The sequence below is a fragment of the Gadus chalcogrammus genome, chromosome 12, assembly GCF_026213295.1.
Source record: "Gadus chalcogrammus isolate NIFS_2021 chromosome 12, NIFS_Gcha_1.0, whole genome shotgun sequence".
In the NCBI taxonomy this organism is placed as follows: domain Eukaryota; kingdom Metazoa; phylum Chordata; class Actinopteri; order Gadiformes; family Gadidae; genus Gadus; species Gadus chalcogrammus.
Window position 1 is genome coordinate 20997413 of NC_079423.1, and position 20291 is coordinate 21017703.

The window sequence follows — 20291 nt, forward strand, 5'->3', positions numbered from 1 at the left end:
AGATCCTGAGTGTGCTAACGGCTACATTAGCTGTGAAACTTTTTTTTATTTGGTGAATGCTCAGCGCCACCGTAGGTACTAAATCCGTGTATGGTTCGTTCTTTGAATATTCAGATTTAAAACAAAATCAGAAAAAACAATTAACAGAGTCGTTTTTTGTTTTTTCGGATTTGGTTTTGAAGCCGAAAAAGGGCAAAAGGAATATACAAATAAACTGTATTTTTCAGTTTTTTTTTTATCAAAACGGGAAAACTGAATAATCCAGTTTCTTGTTTAGTTTGCGTTGTGGAAATTGCATTAAGTGAGAGATACAATTTCACACGTTAGGTGACGTTAGGCGTCCCGCCATGACACGGGTATGGGGTATGGAGTGTGGGAGTTCTGGGAGGGAGGGAAGCAGGGGGCAGGCCCGGCAGGGGCAGAGCTGGAGGTCGTCCGCGCCACGGGGGCTGAGCCAAGTCAACGGGTGGTCCTGTCAACCATGGTCAACAGGTAGCTGAAACCGTGAGAGGAGGGCAGAGGGCCGACCAGATCCACGTTGACATGGTCAAACCGTTTCTCCGGCACTGGGAACAACTCCAACGGGGCTTTAGTGTGGCGGTGCACTTTGCCCGCTGGCACTCCAGACAGGTGTTAGCCCAGTCCCTAACGTCCTTCTTGAGGCCGTGCCAAACAAACTTAGCGGCCACCAATCTCTGTGACGCTTTAGAACCTGGGTGGGAGAGACCATGGATGGCATCAAAAACTTGTCGTCTCCATCCCGTGGGAATGATTGGCCGAGGACTGCCTGTAGAGACGTCACACAGGAGTGTGGTGCCGGCATCGCTAAAAACCATATCCTCTATTTTCAGCCCTGTAGTCGAGGTCCTCAGGAGTTGCACGTCTGGGTCCGTGTTCTGGTCCGCTGCAATGTGGTTGTAATCCAAACCAAGATGGACTGCTCCTACCACAGCCCGTGACAGGCAGTCCGCCACCTGATTGTCCTTACCGGCAACGTGCTGTAAATCCGTGGTGAACTCGGAAATGTAGGACAGATGACGTTGCTGGCGGGCGGACCACGGCTCAGCCACCTTGGCCATGGCGAAAGTCAGCGGCTTGTGGTCGACAAAAGCGGTGAAGTGCCGACCTTCCAACAGGGAACGAAAGTGTCTGATGGCGAGGTAGAGACCAAGCAGCTCCCGGTCGAAAGTGCTGTACTTCCGCTCGTTGGGACGCAACTGACCGCTGAAGAAGGCAAGTGGCTGCCAGGCCCCGCCCACCCACTGCTCGTAGACGGCACCGACAGCGTAGTCCGAGGCGTCCGAGGTGATGGCGATGGAGGCTGTGGGAGAAGGATGTGCCAGCATGGTGGCGTTCGCCTTGGCCGCCTTAGTGGCAACAAAAGCCTTGTCCCTGCTCTCAGTCCAGTCCACAGCGTGCTTGGGCTGACCTTGCAAGGCCTCATGCAAGGGTTGTATGAGCTGGGCGGCTCGAGGGATGAAACGGTGGTAAAAATTCACCATGCCGAGGAACTCCTGCAGGGACTTGACAGTTAGCGGGCGTGGGAACTGCGCGACCGCCTCCACCGTTGATGGGAGAGGGGCTGCACCGTCCTTAGTGACTCTGTGTCCCAGGAAATCGATGACGGGGAGACCAAACTGGCACTTGGCAGGGTTGACAATTAGCCCATGTTGGCTGAGCCGCTCAAAAAGAGTCCGGAGGTGCGTCAGGTGCTGAGATTTGGACGCGCTCGCCACTAGGATGTCATCCAAGCACACAAAAAGAAAAGGCAGCTCCCGCAAAACAGAGTCCATGAGGCGTTGAAAAGATTGAGCTGCGTTTTTAAGGCCAAACGGCATCCGCAGGAACTCAAACAGACCAAACGGTGTGATCACTGCTGTTTTGGGAACATCCAGTGGGTGTACAGGCACCTGATGATATCCCCGGACAAGGTCCACCTTGGAAAAAATCACGGCGGTTCTTGACATCCACCAACAGTCCATGCGCACACAAAAAATCAGCGCCGAGGAGGGGAACGGAGACCTTTGCTGTAACAAAGTCCCAGCCAAACCGGTGGCCTCTGAAACACAACTCAATGTACCTCGTTCCATAGGTACGGATGGGGCTACCATTAGCAGCTTCCATAGGGGGGCCGTGGCTGTCGGTCACCATGTCCAAGCGGGAAGCAGGCAGGACACTCCTCTGTGCTCCCGTGTCGCACAGGAACCGCCGTCCGGAGATGCTGTCGCGGATGAAAAGCAGCCTGCCAGCACGGCCGACGCTCATGGCCACTACCGAGCGCCGGCCCTGGCGTTTCTCAACCCGCCGTAACTGCATGGCGGAAGGCATTTAAGAGCCTTCGGTCCAAACTTCGCATGGTAGAAACACATGCCTGAAGACCTCTGCGGGCCTGAAGACTGCTGAGGGTCAGAAGACTGCTGCCGACGAGAAGTGGAGGCAGCGACGAGCATGGAGTCGTCCAGTGTCACAGGAGCGATGTGTGCGGGAAAAAAACGTGGCCACACAGTGCCCTTGACCCGCCAGGAAAAATGTATCAGCTTCTTCAGCCAGCCTCCGACAGTCAGTGATCATGGTGTTGGCTAAAGCTGCCCTCACTTGGGAAGGCAGCTGACGCAGGAAAAGCTGAACAAAAAGAAAATCGGGTTCGTGCTCACCCATGAAATCCAGCATACGGTCCATGAGCTCAGACGGTTTGCTGTCACTGAGCCCTTGAAGTGAGAAAAGCCTGCTGGCTCTCTCTGTGTCCAGTTCAAAGGTCTTTAACAGGTGGGCTTTGAGTGCCGCATACTTCTCCCTTGCCGGAGGATTTTTAAGGAGGCTCACCACTCTGGATGCTGTTGAATTTCCGAGAGCTGACACAACGTAGTAGTACCTCGTCGTATCCGCGTTGATCTCCCGCAACGCGAACTGCGCTTCGGTCTGGGCGAACCATGCCGACGCCGACGATTCCCAGAATTCGGGGAGCTTGAGAGTAACAGCATTCGCGGTCATGGTTGTGTTGGGTCCCTGGATACGTCCAGCAGACTAAAGTCACCAGTGTGGAAATTGCATTAAGTGAGAGATACAATTTCGCACGTTGAGCACACAGTTGTGTAACTCGTTTATTTAGTAAGAGAGAAACAGGAAATCAAAATGTGCTGCAAGTAAACAAATCCCGCATCGGGCTCTGACGTCATGAGACGCTCGTAATCCTTACAGGGACAGTGATCCCTGAACCACCAAGACAGTAAACGACATGCCTAACACAATTGAAAGAACAACACATAACAAAATACTGTAGGTGAATTATGTTACACTCACTACAGCGTGATATTTAGATAAAACCGCAATGAATGCCGGGAAAAGGGCACACGGATTAAAAAGAAATACATATAAAGACGTTTCAAACGTTCTATCGAGTCTCTCGCATTCTACAATGGCTAGCTTTATTGTTTTCCGTGGGAGCCGGCGACTTAGTCTGCGATTGGACGATCTGAAACTAAATCGGAAACTAGATTTCTTCTTCGAAGGAGCACTTCGGTAGCCTGGCTCCGCCCGCCTAAGTACTTCCGCTCAATTTGAATTTCCCTTCAGTACTAGGTCTGGACCTGCTGTATGTAATTTGGTTTTCTGGTGCCGCCACAGCGGCCCCCAATCAGCGAACAGAGGGCGTGTTTTCGAACAATGACGATAAAGTCGTACGCCAGTTTGAGTTGTTGTTGTAGGTCGGTAGTTGATTTACAATGTGCAATTTTTCCCTGATAAATTAAATTCGACGAACAAAACCTGCAGCTGTCGTTGACGGACATTTTCGTGAAGACGCGCAAGGTGTTTCGTTTGTGTACAACCTGCGCGTGATTCCCGGCGCATGACATACGTCACAACCAAACGTTAGCGATTGGTTATGGCAGATCTAGAGTGGCACTGGGCAGATCCAATCATTTTAATCTTCAACAGACACCCGCCTTCAAGTGAGTTAACGTTTGTCAATTGATTAGATCCAGACTCTCTGTACAAATGAAATGAAGTGAAGTACGAGAGTCTGGTAGAACCAGACTTCGGGGCAAGCACTTCGGGGCACCAGATTGCTTTAGAGCTGTACTGATCGTATCGTGTGTCTTTCCAGTGTCAAATAGTTCACGAATTAAATCACGATAAGGTTCAAGTGCGGCCATAACTAAGGCTAAATATAATTAGACAGTTTATTGCTGGTTTAGGTGGTTGGCTCTTTTTTCTTCGCTGCGTTCTGCCTTCTGGTGTAGCCTATAACTATAAATGTATCTATTTTTGTTTTTCTGTTTTCGGGTTTAAAAAACCAACACACAAACACAAATAAAATGCCGTTTATTTGTTTATTCCTTTTGCTCTTTTTCCGATTCAAAACTAAATCAGAAAAAAACAAAAAAAGACTCTTTTAATTGTTTTTTCTGATTTTGTTTTGAATCGGAATATTCAAAGAACGAGCCATACACGGATTGTACTATTTTAGCGGTTTGGTATTGATTCTCATTTCCCCCAGAATACATTGCATGACGTCACGTTGGGGAGACACGGACCAAAGCCGCATTGAGACCCTTGAGAGTAGAGACTAGTAAGAGAGTGTTCTGTAGATTATACAGATACATAGATAAATACATAGATATTATCTATAGTCAGTATATGCTACACCTGAACCTTCTAAGGCGGCGCGATTTTATTGGTTCGCTATCTCGGGATATTGGGCAATATCCCATGATTGACATCTCAAACTCGATATTGTTTTCATCGCAAAATGTCAGCTGATAACAACAAATAAACCTTAGGTCTCGGGGGCTATTCCCTACTATTCACTTCGCCTTTGGCGAATAATTGTTGACTAATAGCCTAGATAGATAAATATAGCCTAGTCAAGTCTTTATTAATACCAAACTACACGTCGGGAATTCATTTAGGTGATTCGGCTCACACAGTAGGCCTATAGCCTACAAGACCACACAGGGGAGACAACAAGTCTGACTGGACATACACAAAAACATCACATTCAAACTAGACCCATGCGTTGATAGATAGATAGATAGACAGATAGAAAGATAATTAAATATGTTATATTATTTGCCTTGCGGAGCCAGCCAATCCTGGTGACGTATGCAAATTAGCCATGTGCGCCTAACACAAGAAAGACGTAATGTTGAGAAGTCATAGGCCTACTAAAAACGGATAGCTAGCGAAAGCCGAACCAGACTGTATAAATCACATACTTTCGGTGCATTCTAACTTATGGTAAGAGGCTAGTCTTTAAATCTTTGCAGTGACTGAATGTTGATGATAAAACGATAGTTACGATATTATAACTCTAGTTCTATGATTGTAGGCGTAGCCGTCTAGGCTTCGCCTTATGGGCGCGTGCTCGCGCACACTGAAATATTTAAACTATGCACCAATGAAGGTGGGCACCGCCCACATTTCCCACGGTACCGTGTATATAAAGTGGCGCAAACCGCCGCCCATCCTCCACGCTATTCTTTCAGCCTTTGGAGGGTACAGCCGGTGGGAAACTAGACGGCTACGCCTACAATCATAGAGTTATAATATCATAACTATCGTTCTATTTCATGTAGGCTACGCTGTCTAGACTTCGCCTTATGGGCTAAGGTGAAGCTGCGAGCGGAGCACAAGCAATAAATGTTGGCCTACTCCTGCTGGACCCCAGTCAAAAAAACTTAAGTCACCAGGGCACATAAGACTAAAAAAAGCCGAGGATGTGCAAAACACAACAGCTTAATAAAAAACGAATTCCTCCTAGATCAAGCAAGGCGATGATCAAGAGAAAAAGTGAGTCTTGCCCCAATCCGTCCTTCATGGAATCCATGAAAAGTGAAGGGAAAAAAAAACAGATCAATACGGTTTCCATTAGGTTACCACCGGGGGAGAGCTATTATTTGAGAAACAATCCTATAGTTTTTTTAGTCTACGTATGACACGTTCAACGTGGACACGTACGTTTGCGATGCGTCTTGTGGTGGTAATGTCCTCTTCTGACAGTTTGTTGCCTTTCCTGGTGAACGCTGGCAGGGTGAGCTTCACTTTCCTTTCATACAGGAGGTCTTGGATGACAAACCCCCTGTCTGCCATAACTTCATACCTGGGCGAAGGCAATCCAGAAAACCTGAATCCGATGTTATGAATTTATCACTGCATCTTCCTCCGTATGCGGGCGAAATGAACATGATGAGCCCACATGGTACAACTGCCACCAAGTATTTGATGGTGTTCTGGCCGTAATTGTGACTGTATGACTCGCCCCTTGAGTCTAGGTTGTGTGGCTTCTGAAGGGGGGTCTCGGAGCAGTCAATGATGCATGTCACTTTGGGGTAATGTTCCTGAAAGCATTGGGGCAACATTGCCTGAATTGTCTCCCTGGGCAGCCATGGTACATAACATCTCATGTTTTCTTCCATGAAGTCCAACCAACAGGAGGTGACTTTACTGACAATAGATTGTGATGTGCCAAACCTATCCGCTAGGTCACCCTGGAGTCAATTAAGCCGGAGCTTCATCAGAGTCATCAAGAGCTGATCTCTGGGGGATAGCTGTGAGGAGTTACCAAATTCCTTTGTCAGGTTTTCAGCTAATGTATTAAAAGTTCAATCCTGTATATGGCAGGCAGTGTCATGGTCTGTCTGTTTCCTTGTCTTGTTTTGGTGTGTTACCTGTTTTACTTTGGTATCGGTCTTGTTTCTCCCCATGTCAGGTTTCCCTCCTGTTTGATTACTGCTCCCTCCCTAATGTGTCTCAGCTGTTGCTCGTTGCGTGCCCTGTGTGTGTTTGGTATTTAAGCCCTTGTCTTTCCTTTGTTCCTGGTCGGATCATTTTAGTTTGTGGTGAGTTCTGTCCTGTGTTCCCGGTGTTCCCTGTGTTACCCGTGTCACCCGTGTTCCTTGCCTTTTTGAGTTAATAAATTATCCTTTTACTCGAACTGTCTGCGTTTGGGTCCTACCTGCCTGCCTGCCACCCGCTAACCGTGACAGGCAGAGGTGGTCATTTCTGAGCAACTGAAGATTCACCTCAGCTGGAGCACACTGTGTTGCCTGATCATTTTGAAGGGGTAGGTGAAGTGCTAGAAGGCCCGCATAGCTGTGGTCCGATAGACTTGGATCACCCCACTGTGTTGATGCATCCAAGGTACCTGAAGGACTGGGTGTTACAAGCAGACCATTTATGTTTTCTATTGCATCGCTGGTTGATGTTCCTGTGAAGAAAAAAAAATAGTGAGTTTCACGATTTTCACATTTGAAAATGTTGAATAATAGCTGGGCTACCAAATGCCGGTGTGGCAGACACCGTATTACTGTGCTCAAACAAGAAAATATGCAGTAGGCCTAGTATAAAATGAAATACAATAATAGTTCTTATCTGACGCTCTGAAAAGCACCCGACGCCTCTCCTTAGCTTGAGTTTTATATCCCAGCCATTTCTCAGGAATCAGGTGTTCCGCTGTTGGCTTCCCATCCACAAAGTGATAAGAGCAGACGTAGGGTTTTTTAGGGGGCTGTTTTAAAGTAAGGGCTTTTAGCCAGGAGCGCAGGTACTCTTCAGTGGACGGTGGTGGAAATAAATTAAACGGTGCCCCACAACACTCCGATCCCCTTTTCTTTTGTTGAAAGCACTCTGATTCAAGAAAAAGACGCCTCTTTCTCCAGTTATTGTGGCATCCACAGACTGAACATATTAAACTAGACATGTTTTCTTTTCGTAAGTATCAAACGGCATCAACGGCTACAAGCAACAGTACACAACTACAGTCTCAATACAGCGGAGGTTCCAAATTAAATTTATACAGGAAGTTTGAACACAAAGTCAACAACAATGGCGCCCCCCATGTTTACGTGCGGAATAAGGTGGATAAGTGGAGCTTCTCTCGTCTGTTTCTTATTTAAAAAACGGCGGGAGTGCCATACTGGCAGACAAAACCAACTCGTAAATCGGTGAGCCAATAGGAACCTCTCTACTCCGCTTTCCATTTGAAAAACGGCGGGAGAGAAATACTGGGAGTCAAGTCCAACTCGCCTTCCGGCAAGAGGAATTTCAACGATGTCGCTTAAAAGAACAAGCCTTCATTCTTAAGCCGTAGAAGGGGCACCGGACTCCAACAGAGTTGCCGAGTGAGCCCCTGGACATGTCTAACATGTAAAAACGGACAAAGGGGCCGGGGGAAGACCAAGACGCAGCCGCGCAAATGTCTTCCACCGGAACGCCTCTGAGTAGAGCCGTTGAAGCGGCCACGCCCCGTGTCGAGTGAGCTTTAACGCCCAATGGTGGCGCTATGCCCTGCCGAGCGTAGGCTAAGCAAACACCCTCACATATCCAGCGAGAAAACCGCTGTTTAGAGAGAGCGCGGCCCCTGCTAGCGTCGCTATAACGCACAAACAGCTGTTGTGTGGAGCGGAACGCGGCCGAGAGTTTCACGTACATAGCCAGCGCCCGCACCGGGCACAGGAGATGCAACTCCGCCTCCGCCTCACCAGAATGAGGTGGGGGGTGAAAAGCCTTAAAAACAATATCTCTCTCGACCGGAAAGAATTATTAATGTTCTTAGGGAGGAACGCAGGATTAGGTCTGAGCAGCGCAAAGGAGCTATCCTCGTTAAGCAACAAGCAGCTCGGGCTGACAGACAGAGCGGTCAGCTCACAGGTCCGCTTTGCAGAAACCAAAGCCAATAAGAGCGCCATTTTAAAGGACAGGTCATCCAAAGGGGCCTGAGACAGAGGCTCGAAATGGTCCCTGGACAAACCGCGCAACACGGTGGGGAGATCCCAGCGTAGTGTAAGCACGGGCGAAACAGGCCTAACCCGTTTAGCCCCACGCAAGAACCTCTTGACCAGTGGATTGCTGAAGATCGGTCCACCATCACAGCCCGCATGGCCAGCCGAAACAGCTGCCGCATAGACCTTGATAGTGGAAAAAGCCAAACCCTTCTCCAATAAGTGCTGTAGAAACGCAAGTACGCTTCCCACCTCGCAATGGGATGGGACAGCGTGGTTCCTGTCACAACAATTAGAGAAAGCGCACCACTTCGCCGCATAGAGGGAAGAAGTAGAAGGTGCACAAGCACCCTGGATAGTGTTGATAACCGCTTCAGGCAAACCTTTTCCCTGCAGGATCAACCTCTCAGGAACCAGACCAAAAGCCGTCCCGATACATCGGGCAGGTGGTGCACCGTCCCATGGGCCTGTGAAAGCGCATCCGTTCTGAACGGTAACGGCTACGGCGCCGTCCGTGAGAGCGCCGCCAGCTCTGGTAACCACAGAGCTGAGCGGTTCTCCGGAGCCACTATAATCAGGGACAATCTCTCCTGTCTGACCCGTTCCAGAAGAGGAAGGATCAGCTGGAGCGGAGGAAACGCATACAAGAGAACCCACGGCCAAGGTGTGTGCGCCAACGCATCCACTCCCAACGGGGGAAAATCCCGAGGGTTGAGAGAGAACCACCACCTGCAGTGTGTGTTCTCCCTACACGCGAACAGGTCCACCTGAGCCGCCCCAAACCTGCCAGATCAGTCTGACAATGTCAGGATATAACCGCCACTCGTCGCCGCAAGACATGAGGTCCGCCCTGAAGTTCTGGGCACCCGCGATATGCAGGGCTCTCAGACTGAGGAGATACTGATGAGCCCAAAGCCAGAGCTCGACCGCCTTTTGGTGGAGAGCAGAGGAGCACACTCCCCCCTGTTTGTTTATGTACGCCGCCGCCGACACACTGTCTGTCCTGATCAGAACGTGGCGGCCACGTACCAGGTGAAAGAAATGCAACAGCCATTTCCTCACAGCGACGAGTTCCAGGACATTTATGTCGACTGTAGGGGTCGTGCGCCACTCGCCTCCCACCAAGTGAGAGGCACGTTCCTCCCCAACCCGTCAACGAGGCGTCCGCGAAGACCACTATGTAGGACATCACTCTGCCCAGGGGAACACCCCTGAGAAGGGCGGGGGGGTTTCCCCAATATTCCAGTTCTGGTGACACAGAACGGGGTAGGAGGAGCACCCTGACCTTGTGTCGCACGGGGTCCAACCGTTGGCGAGCCACCCACCACTGGAGTCTGCGCATAAAGAGCAGACCCAGGGGAACCACGGATGGGTGGCTGCCATCAGCCCTAACAGACGCATGGTGGACAGCGCGGTCACGTTTCTGAGAACGCGAAAGCGGGAGAGTGCCAACAGGATGGCGTCTCGCCGAGGAGGCAAGAGCATCGCTGTCATGGTGGCTGAGTCTAGGCAAAGCCCCAAGTAGACTATCTGCCGGCCGGGGAGCGGGAAGCTCTTCTCCCAGTTGATGGCAAAACCCAGGGAAGAGAGATGGTTTATCACCGTCATGGTGTCCCTTCTCGCAGCTTCCTCTGAGTTGCTCAGAATAAGTAGGTCATCGAGGTAGAAGAGAACCCTCTTTCCCTGGTCCCAACGCCGTCCCCACACACTTTGAGAAGTTGCGCGCGGCCAGGGAGTAGCCGAATGGCAGGCACTGGTACTCGTCCGCCACCCCCATAAAGGCAAAACTGAGAAACTTCCTGTGCGCCTGCCGAACAGGGACGTGGAAGTAAGCATCCTTGAGATCCAGGGATGTGAACCAGTCGCCCTCTCCCACACATCGGAGCAGCGCTCTGATAGGGAGCATTCTGAATTTCCTCGCGGCAACGAATCTGTTGAACACGCGAAGATCCAGAATAGCTCTCTTCTCCCCTGACTTCTTGGAAACCAGGAAGTAGCCATAGGTAAAGCTGTCTAGATGCCGCGCTCGTGTCCGCTGAACAGGCAGCGAGCCGTCTAGCCGTAGCACTCGTGCCCGCGCGTTGTCCGCTGGCTGTATTACACAGCGCGCAGACCCGTCTTCTCACCGTCGACTGTAGAAGGGAGGTAGAGGGGATAATGGGGGAAGCTAGGAAACTAGCACAAGCGTCCGTATCCACGGGCTCGTGTAATGAGTCTCCAGTCCGCCCACGAAGCTCATAGGGACGCCGCAGATTGCGAGGCACAGACGAACACCCTGTCCGTCAGGCCGGTAATCTGCGGGACGACAGTGGCTTCGGTGGAAGCCCCGGAGCGGGAGAACCCGGACGCAGAATGAGCAAAGACGTCGTCCAAGGAGGCGACGTCTTCAACCTCGATGTGCTCGTCGTCGGCGTCCTGGGCGTCCGGAACTCCGGCCCGGAAGATGTCGATGGGCAGGGAGAAAAAGAGGTGCCTGGAGAGGAGCCCCTCTTCAGGCAGCGCAACGGCAGGCGGCGCAGGAGGCGGGAGCCACCAAGGCAGCCGCGGCGTGTTCAGCGCCACGGCACCTAAAACACGCCAGGTGCCCGTCACTCTGCGCCAGGGAAGCAGGACAGGAGGCACACTGAGGCCCTGAAAAGGGCCCCCTAGCTCTTATAGGAGCGCTCTCCAGTGGCCCTGAAAAGGGCCGTTGGTCCGTAGCCTCGCCCACGCCGCTGCCACTAGTCATTGAAGTCTTCATTTTCTTCTTTTTCCGTTAGATCAGTACAAGTGCTGAAAGAAAAGGGAGGATAGGCGGCGGTTTGCGCCACCATATATACACGGTACCGTGGGAAATGTGGGCGGTGCCCACGTTGATTGGTGCATAGTTTAAATTTTTCAGTGCCCGCGAGCACGCGCACGGGACAAGCCCATAAGGCGAAGCCTAGACGGCGTAGCCTACATGAAATAGAACGGATTGTTTTGCATGAGATGAGTGTGTGAGACTGCGTGTGATCTTCTCGGCTTCGGCATACTGCATGGTTATGAAGGCCTTGTGGTTAGTTGTGGTCTTAGTGAAGCAGCCTTGGAGTTGGATATGCTAGAGTGATTGTGTAGTACGGGCGTGCGAGAGTGAGAGAGAGAGCACACCCGCCGTGGTGATGTTTGGCTTGTTGTGGGCTGTCTGTCAGCATCTGCCGGGTTCGACGGTGTGCTTTGTGTATGTGTTCAATGTACATCTGTCTGGTCGTATTTGTGGTAGATTGATGGTTAAATAATGTCACACCACGATCGGTTATACTTGCAGGCGCTCATTTGCAAGTGCACTGATTGCTGTCCGATAGGCTAAGTTAGCCCATAGCTAGCATTATGCCTTCTATTTCTAGATCTTCTGACTAAGTTTACCGGTACTTACGACATAATCACTGTCACTGTGATATAAAGAAAACGTTGACTTTCACTCTGTGCTATTCACTGACAGTAAAAAATAAATAAAAGTTATGTTATTGTTGTATGCACTGCTGTTCATTGACTAGCTCCAGCGCTCGTTGCTGGTTGCTAAATGATAGCAACTCTCCACTCATTCTCCTCTGACCATGTATTTAATTGGCTTTGACCGCCATCAGTTCTCGGCAATTCCTCATTCGCCCTCTCACGTCTGACAGGTTCAAAATTATACTGCTGTGGGCCATCATACACGTTATTTATGGTTCTTGCCACCTCTAAGACGCCATAGTTCTAGTACTAGGCTGAGGCTACCTCCCACCACGTCTCCCCAACATGACGTCATCGCCGAATGATGTTAGAAAACACCCGTTACTGCCAAAAAAGATCAAAACTGGACTTTAACACTATTTTGGAGACATTTTATAAATGATATACATATTTTGAGTGCTTTATGTACCCATTAATCAAAACTTTCAGTTAACCTGCACTTAGGCCTTTAATAGAACGGGAAGGGACAGGCTCTGTTAGCCCCGGTTAGCACGATGCTAAAGAGCTGCTCCCATAGGCAGATTGCTGCATGGCATTCGCCACGTATTCAAATTGTAGAGGTTGAAGCAGTCTCCATTTTGGTCACTTGCCATAACCCTGTCATGTGTTTTATCAAAACACCATTAGTAGCATTTAAATTGAGTTGATGTGGACGGCTCTTTTTCCCCGAACACCGATTTTCTTCAGTGTTCAGTGCCTGTTTGTGAGATATGCATTGTTTGAAAGATAAGCCTTTGATTTAACCTCTCATCAACAGTGGTTTGGGGTTTTATAACTAAAATTAAAGATCTTAACTACGTTGCAGAACATATACAAGTTTGTGGTGATTGCATGGAAAAGGTAATAACCAGTTACAACTATGGCAAGAGCCTGTTAATTCCATGGAAACAAACAAGGCTTCCTTTTACAGTACAGTTTCAGCTTACTTAGTGGGTAAATGGTCATGTTTTATTTAGTAACGTTGTAGAACATTTGTAGAATGTTGTAGAATGTCATTTGTAAAACTTATTTTACAAATTTCATTTATTAGCGTTGCTAACTTTGTTTGCATTGTATTTAATTGTTTAATCGCATTTAGCTAGTAAAGTTTATTAACACAAGCTAGCTTGACTATGATACCATTTAAACACTCAGTTTACTAGCTAAATTCAATACAATACAAATATAAAGTAAAAACAAGTGTTATCTGTATTATGTTATTTCGTCTTTGGCAACATGAGCAAAATGTTTTTTGAAACCTGCCCTGCAAAGGACAATCGCGTCGAACGATGGCGTAATGTTTCGAACGCGGATTACGATACAATTTTCGCCCCCGGTACAATTTTGGTGTGACAGCGCCAATCCAACCCGGTATCACGCAATTTCGTGCTCATGCGCAAGAACGTTAATCTATTGAAGTGTGTTGCAGAGCACGATAGTCCGACTTTTTTTGTAACATAACACCCTAGTTATGTTTATGCCAAAACCACAAATGCTATATATATATATATATATATATATATATATATATATATATATATATATTAGAGCTGTCAAGCGATTCAAATATTTAATCGTGATTAATGGCATTAATGTCATAGTTAACTCACGATTAATCGCGTTTAATCGCAAATTATTTTTCTATGCTAAATATCCCTTGATTTTTTTGTCCCATAATTCCTCTCTTTTTAATTCTCTTATCAACATGGTGAAGTGCATCGGCTTGCCTTGTGCAAATGATTTTTTATTGATAACAACATTGGCATATACTGATCAAAACAGGACGATACAAAAAAAGAGCCTATGGTGCAATTAAACGACTGCTTTGAACAAATGTCATTTGAACATAGCAGTCAGGCTACTGCTTCTTTGTTTTGAGCCAAAGGAAAAAAAAAAAAAAATCTTTTTTTTTTTTAAATAAAATAATTGCGTTAATCGCGCGATAGATTTTTTAACGCCGTTAAAATTGGTTTGCGTTAACGCCGTTAATAACGCGTTTAACTGACAGCTCTAATATATATATATATGCTCAGTGGCGGGCCGTACTATTAGGCAAACCAGGCATTTGCCTGGAGCCCCGGGCCCCATAGAAGGTTTTTGGGGCCCCCAAAATGCCCCAATGCATATATTTTGTTCCCATGTTTATTATTTTTACAAAAATCTCTTCACAATAGTAGCATCGGGATGTCTAATTACTCATGTTTTGACGATCTTTCCGTGTGCACCCCCCTTCAGTCTGCACTACATGGACTATTCCATGTTACGCGCATCACGCGTATGTGGAAATGATGTCAAATTCAAAACAGTAAGCGGTAAGAGAGAGAGAGAATTCGAGTGAGACATAAATCGAGTGAAACATGAAGCGATCGTACGAAAGCGGGTCACATAAAAAGAAGAAGAAAGACCAAAGGCAGGACTTTCTTTCAAAGCTGCCAAAGCTATCCAGCTTTTTTACAGCCACCGCAGTGGCAGCGGGACCGTCGGCGGATCAAGAGCAGCCCTCAACGTCGTTTGCGGTCACGTTACTGCTCCTTTCATTCCAAGTGGCTCTGGCTCAGCCAGCAGCGATGCTAATGACGTGTGTCAACAAACTGACGGAGATGATGCACAACTGGTAGTGAATATTTCTCACTCTCCTTCTTCCACTTCGGTTATTGAAATTGATGACAATAACGATAACAATGACTGCGAGACACATATTCTTGTGGATGACCCAGCACTCTGGTCCAAGCTGCTGTGTCTTGGGCAGGTGCACACATATTCTTGTGGATGACCCAGCACTCTGGCCCAAGGGCCGCAGATTCACTAAAGCATACTAGCCTATTACATAGTAATGAAAAATGGTGAGAGGGTGAACAGGTCTTGGTTAGTCTACAGCAGGGATGGGCAACTGGCGACCCGCGGGTCGCATACGGCCCGCATCCTTACTCAGTCAGGCCCGCACATAATAAATAAAAAAATAAAGATTTTTTTTTTTTTTATATAATTGTCAAGAAAGATGAGAAGAATTCATAGAATTCAAAGGCAAACCCATGCATCTAGTTTGCTTAGAAAGGATATCAGTCATTAAAGATATCCACATAAGTCGCCACTACAACTACTACAACTGCAATGAATATCATGCTTGTTGGGTTTGAGTTCATTGAGTTGTTGCACTTAATGTTGGGCCACTGTTTTTCAGTTTTGTGAAATCATTGAATGATGATATATGTGAGCCTTTTGCACTGATAACAATACTAAACATGCATGTGGCTGTTTGAGCATGCAAAACATGAAATTAATTGTTCACGGCGTCTGAAGATGCTGTGTGCAAAGTTTGGTGTTGATTGGTCAAGAAATGTGGGAGGAGTTGCGAAAATACAGTTTTGCGGTTTTCGCGATTTAGCGAAAAATATTCTTAGACGCAAATGGGCGTGGCCTAGGCCAAAAGATGCAGCAGACTCCAGTGCATCTGTGTGTACAAGTTTTTGGACACTGGGAGGTTCGGTGTGGGAGTTATAGCCCCAAACGCGTATTCCTTGGTATAGCGCCACCTAGGGACCGGCGTGTCTGGATTTTGTTATCTGAGTAGCGGTGCCAGACCTGGTTCTAGTCATGTAATTGGCGCGTGTGCACCATTTACGGTTTGGGCTGTGGACCCACTTTCAGCGTGGGAAGTATAAAAATCCTTACAAAAACAATAGGGATCCAACCTGTTGGCTTGAACCCCTAATTAGGCTATAATTATATTATTTAGCGTGTAATGAGACATGAAATGTATCTATAGCCAAATTGTCGAAGATGCCCGAGAATCTCCGGAAATATCAGCATGGGAAATTGGCGCATCAGACCCATGAACCTATAAAGAAAGACGTCATCTCAAGCGGGAGAGAACGTTTGCGGTGCTGGTTTGTGTCATGTAAGTACAGGGCTCTCAAGTCGCATGCATTCGGCGTGAGACACACACAATTCAACCCATGCACATGCTCAAACCTGGTCTCACGAAAATACGTGACACTGTCACGTTATTTAATCTATTGAAACGTGATCAGGGACACGTATTTTCTAAATTTTGTATTTCTCTCTAGGTCGTCCTCAGACGAGCCCTCCATCGTTGCTTCCAGTCATCCCGATTCTCCATACATCTGGCCAGTTCATTGGTACTTTGCGCTCCTGCATCCTTCTTGAGTACATCCACGAATGTGAGTCTAGGACGTCCTCGAGACCGATGCCCATGGGTTGGTTCCCACAGTACCAATTTGCTGGCTGGCAGCTCTTGGTGTCTTTGGAAGTGTCCTGCCAGTCTCATTCTCCTGGCAGCTACTTTCTCACTCACCCTTGGTATTCCTTCATACAGGATCCTGTTGGTAACATGTGTACTCTTGCTGATGTTAAGTACTGCACGCAGCATTCTGGTGTAGCACCCGTCTAAAGACTTCTGCAAGGTTGGCTTCAGGGACCAGCATTCGCTGCTGTAGAGGAGAACAGACTCTACCGTTGCATTGAAGAAGCTGAGTTTGATTTGACGGGGGAGGTTGGAGGTCATGCCGTTCAGGGCCCTCCATGCGAGTGCCTTCCTCACCTTTAGGTCCTGCTCGGTTGAGTTGACCCATGAGCCCAGATACTTGAAGTCCTCGACTTCCTTCAGCACAGTGCCACCAGTTGTTGTCAGCGGTTGATGCTCCGGTGAGATGTTGTAGGTGATGACCTTTGTTTTCTTGGCATTTAGCCTAAGGCCAACCTTGGCACACTCCAGCTCCACTCTGTTCAGGAGTTCCTGAGCTTGCTCCACGTTGTTGGAGAGCAGGCTGATGGGTGTCGCTTTGACCTCCTTGGGGTTAGGGTGAAGCCGAGGCCCTGCTCCCGCCCACTAATGGCTTTTCTGAGCGCATAATCCAGGACAATGATGAAGAGGAAGGGGGCTAGTGTGTCCCCTTGCATTACTCCAGCCAGGATATCAAACTCCTCAGTGCTGCCATCTGGGGTAACCACCTTGGACCTTGTTCCTGCGTACATGGTCTCAATATCCTGGAGTAGGTTGGGAGGAACACCATAGGCCTTAAGGATCTTCACCATCGTGCCTCTGTGGATCGAATCAAATGCCTTTTTGAAGTCGATAAAGCACAGTACAGCTGTCAGGTTATCCTTCTTCACCTCCTCGATCATTCTCCTTAGTGCCAGGATCTGGGCTGTGGTGGTTCTCCTCTCGCGAAAGCCATTTTGGTTCTCTCTCAGGTGAGGGTCGATGGCGCTCCTGATCCTGTTTAGTATCATGCGGTTGTATATCTTTGCCGTGATACATGTCAGGCTGATGCCTCGGTAGTTGTCTGGCTTTGAGAGGTCTCCTGATTTAGGCACTGGGATGATGTTGGAGAGAGACCATACTTCAGGCAGTTTGTTTTGCAGTAGCGCTTGGTTGGAAAACTCCAGCATGATGTCATCGAGGTCACAGTTCTTTAAAACCTCTGGGGGTATGCCATCTGGCCCAGCACTTTTTCCAGCTCTCACTGTGCCTTTCGCCCGGGCTAACTCAGTGACAGTGAATGGACCATCATCGATGTCTAGGTTCCGAAGGACTGGTGGAATTTCTTCCTCGGCCCCATCTGCTGTTGAACCCAGAAGGCTTCGGAAGTGGTTGAACCAGGTTGCCTTCCTCTCCTCAGGGCTGTGACCTTCAACCTGTCCCTCCTTTGTCCTTTTCCGCCCAGTCATTTCGTTGATGACCCTCCAGGATTCCCCATACTGTTTTTCGCCTTGCGCAGCCTGCACCCTTCGCACTTTCTCCATCAGTTCCTCCCCCTTGATGTTGTCGTAGGTACTGAACAGTAGCTGCTTGGCTTCTCTCAGTTCCCCACGTCTCTGCTGGGTTGGTTCACGCTCAAAGTTGAGGCGTGCTTCCTCCACACTTCCTCGTGCCGTTACGACCTCCGGATGTTTGGACCTCAGGGAGGTTCTGGCTCTGTCCAACACGGGCACACACATCCTGGTTGCCTCCTCGTTTGCAGCGACAAATCTCATATATTCGCTGCTGGGCTCCGCTCCCTTGTCCAGCTGCTGGAACCGAATCCTGACTTCCTCAGTGTACCTGGTTTGAAGGCCAGGATCGTTTGCGAATGCCTTCCAATCGTGCCGGATCTTGGGACTAGGCTTGGGGACCCTGAGGCTCAGTCGCACCCTCATGGACACCACAGGGTGGTCCGAACCCACCGAGCTGAACGAACTGTATGGTTCGGCATTAAGGATGGAGTTCCTCCATTTTCTCCTCACAAGTATATAGTCCAGTTGGCGTACCATACGTGTGGCTCGATCCTGGAAGGTCCATCTCTTGCCTTGTCTTTTCTGGAACAAGGTGTTCGCTGCCAGTAGTTCGTGCTCCATGAGAAGGGCGGTGAGGTATGCACCATTGCGGTTGGTAGAGTCGTGGTATGGGAAGGGTGTGTCCTCTGGTCCGAGCCTTGCATTGAAGTCCCCCAGGATTGCCAGGAAGTTGTGTGCTGGAACACCTCGCACGGCTGTTGCCAGGTCCTCGAAGAACTTCTCCGCCTCCTCAGTTGGGGCCACGTTGGTGGGTGAGTACACGACTATTTAGTTTGTTAATGGGTTAGATGAGAACTCTGCAATAAGGATCCTTTCGGTGTGTTGGTAAACCCAACGGAGAGCCTTACGCGCCCGAGAGCCCAGCAGTAGCCCCACGCCGCCTGTTGCGGCCTGGGCCTCGTTTCGCCACGCAGACGAGGTGATGAACGTGCATCTCTCTACTTTGTGGTAAACGATCTGGTCATCAGTGTGCACTCTTCTGTGTTCGAGGACTCCCAGGATCTCCACTCCCCGCTCCTCAGCACAGTGTGCTAGCTCCACCAATCTAGCTTCTTCTCTCACTGTACATGCGTTGAAGGTTCCCATTACAAATGGTCTCCGACAGCGCATGAGTGCATTGGACGGGGTGCTGTGATCGGACAGGACCCTCCCTGGTTTCCCAGGGTTTTAGGTCCTGTCGTCATGGTGTCCTCCAGAGGGAGGACCAGCACCACCGTCCGCTGCGTTGCTCCTGCGGACTCCCGCCGCTGGAAGTATAGGGTTTGGGATAACTTTGTTCTTCATGGTTGTCTTTACTATGCTAATTAAGTACTGTGGGGCGCAACTCCTCGCAGTCCCGGTTTTAGTTTAGAGTTTTACGTCATACCCAGGACAGAAATGAATAAATAAATGATGATGATAAAGATTGTAAAAGCCAATAGGGATAAAAGTTAGGACCACAGTCCAGATTGTGTAGGGGGGCTAATATATGTTAACTAACTAGGTGATCAGATGGACAGTGGCTATACACAGTATAGCTAGTCTAACTTTCCAACCCATTTTTGTGTAGCCCACCTTTGTGAAATGTGTGGGGCAAAATGTGTGATAAACAGGAAAAGGCCCTGCCACACCTGACACCTGGAATGGGGTAATCTTGGCATTACTGTTGAACTAGGTTATGTATTCATGAACTGATACTTGATCAATCATATTCCATAAGCACTGACCTAGATTACATCTGACACTTTTGAAGGTTTCCAAAAGATAAAGATGTGAGGAAGAAGTGGGAAGGGGCTTTGAGGAGAAAAGGATTCGCTGCAAGTGATTATTCAGTTATCTGCAGTCAACTTTTTAAGCAGGCTGATTTTGACAGGACGGGTCAGATTGTCAGACTACTTGATGGTGTTATTCCATCCCTCTTCAGCTTCCCGGTTCGCCTCCAAAGATTAGGTGTATCATCATAAGGCTAGCATTCATAAATGTAAATATTATATTGTCAAAACAAACTTATCCTTTTGTATATTGTATTGTGTATTATGTATAATTATGTATTATTATTATTTGATTTTATTATCTTGTTTTTTGAATATTAAAGTTGCTTTTTTCTTATTTTCTCTGTTCTGTGGTGTCTTAGAGCACTGTGTAAAGCACTATATAAATATAATGTATTATTATTATAAGGTCCTGAAAGTTGCAGAGAGGGTGATCCGCCAAGCTTCCACAATGCAAGCTCAAGCTCCTAAGGTGTCAACAGTCCTACACATCGTCCGAGGGGAGATTGGAATAGAGGATATATTTCTGCTTGGGGAACACATTGAGGAGACACAGTTTGGCATCGACAAC

At 48.3% G+C, this 20291-nt stretch overlaps 2 pseudogenes; both read right to left on the reverse strand.

Annotated features, from left to right (window-relative positions):
• Positions 1-5651: 5651 nt before the first annotated feature.
• Positions 5652-6593, reverse strand: LOC130393840 (uncharacterized; annotated as a pseudogene).
• A 10326-nt stretch (positions 6594-16919) lies between these two features.
• LOC130393805 (uncharacterized) lies at positions 16920-19542 on the reverse strand (annotated as a pseudogene).
• Positions 19543-20291: the final 749 nt, after the last annotated feature.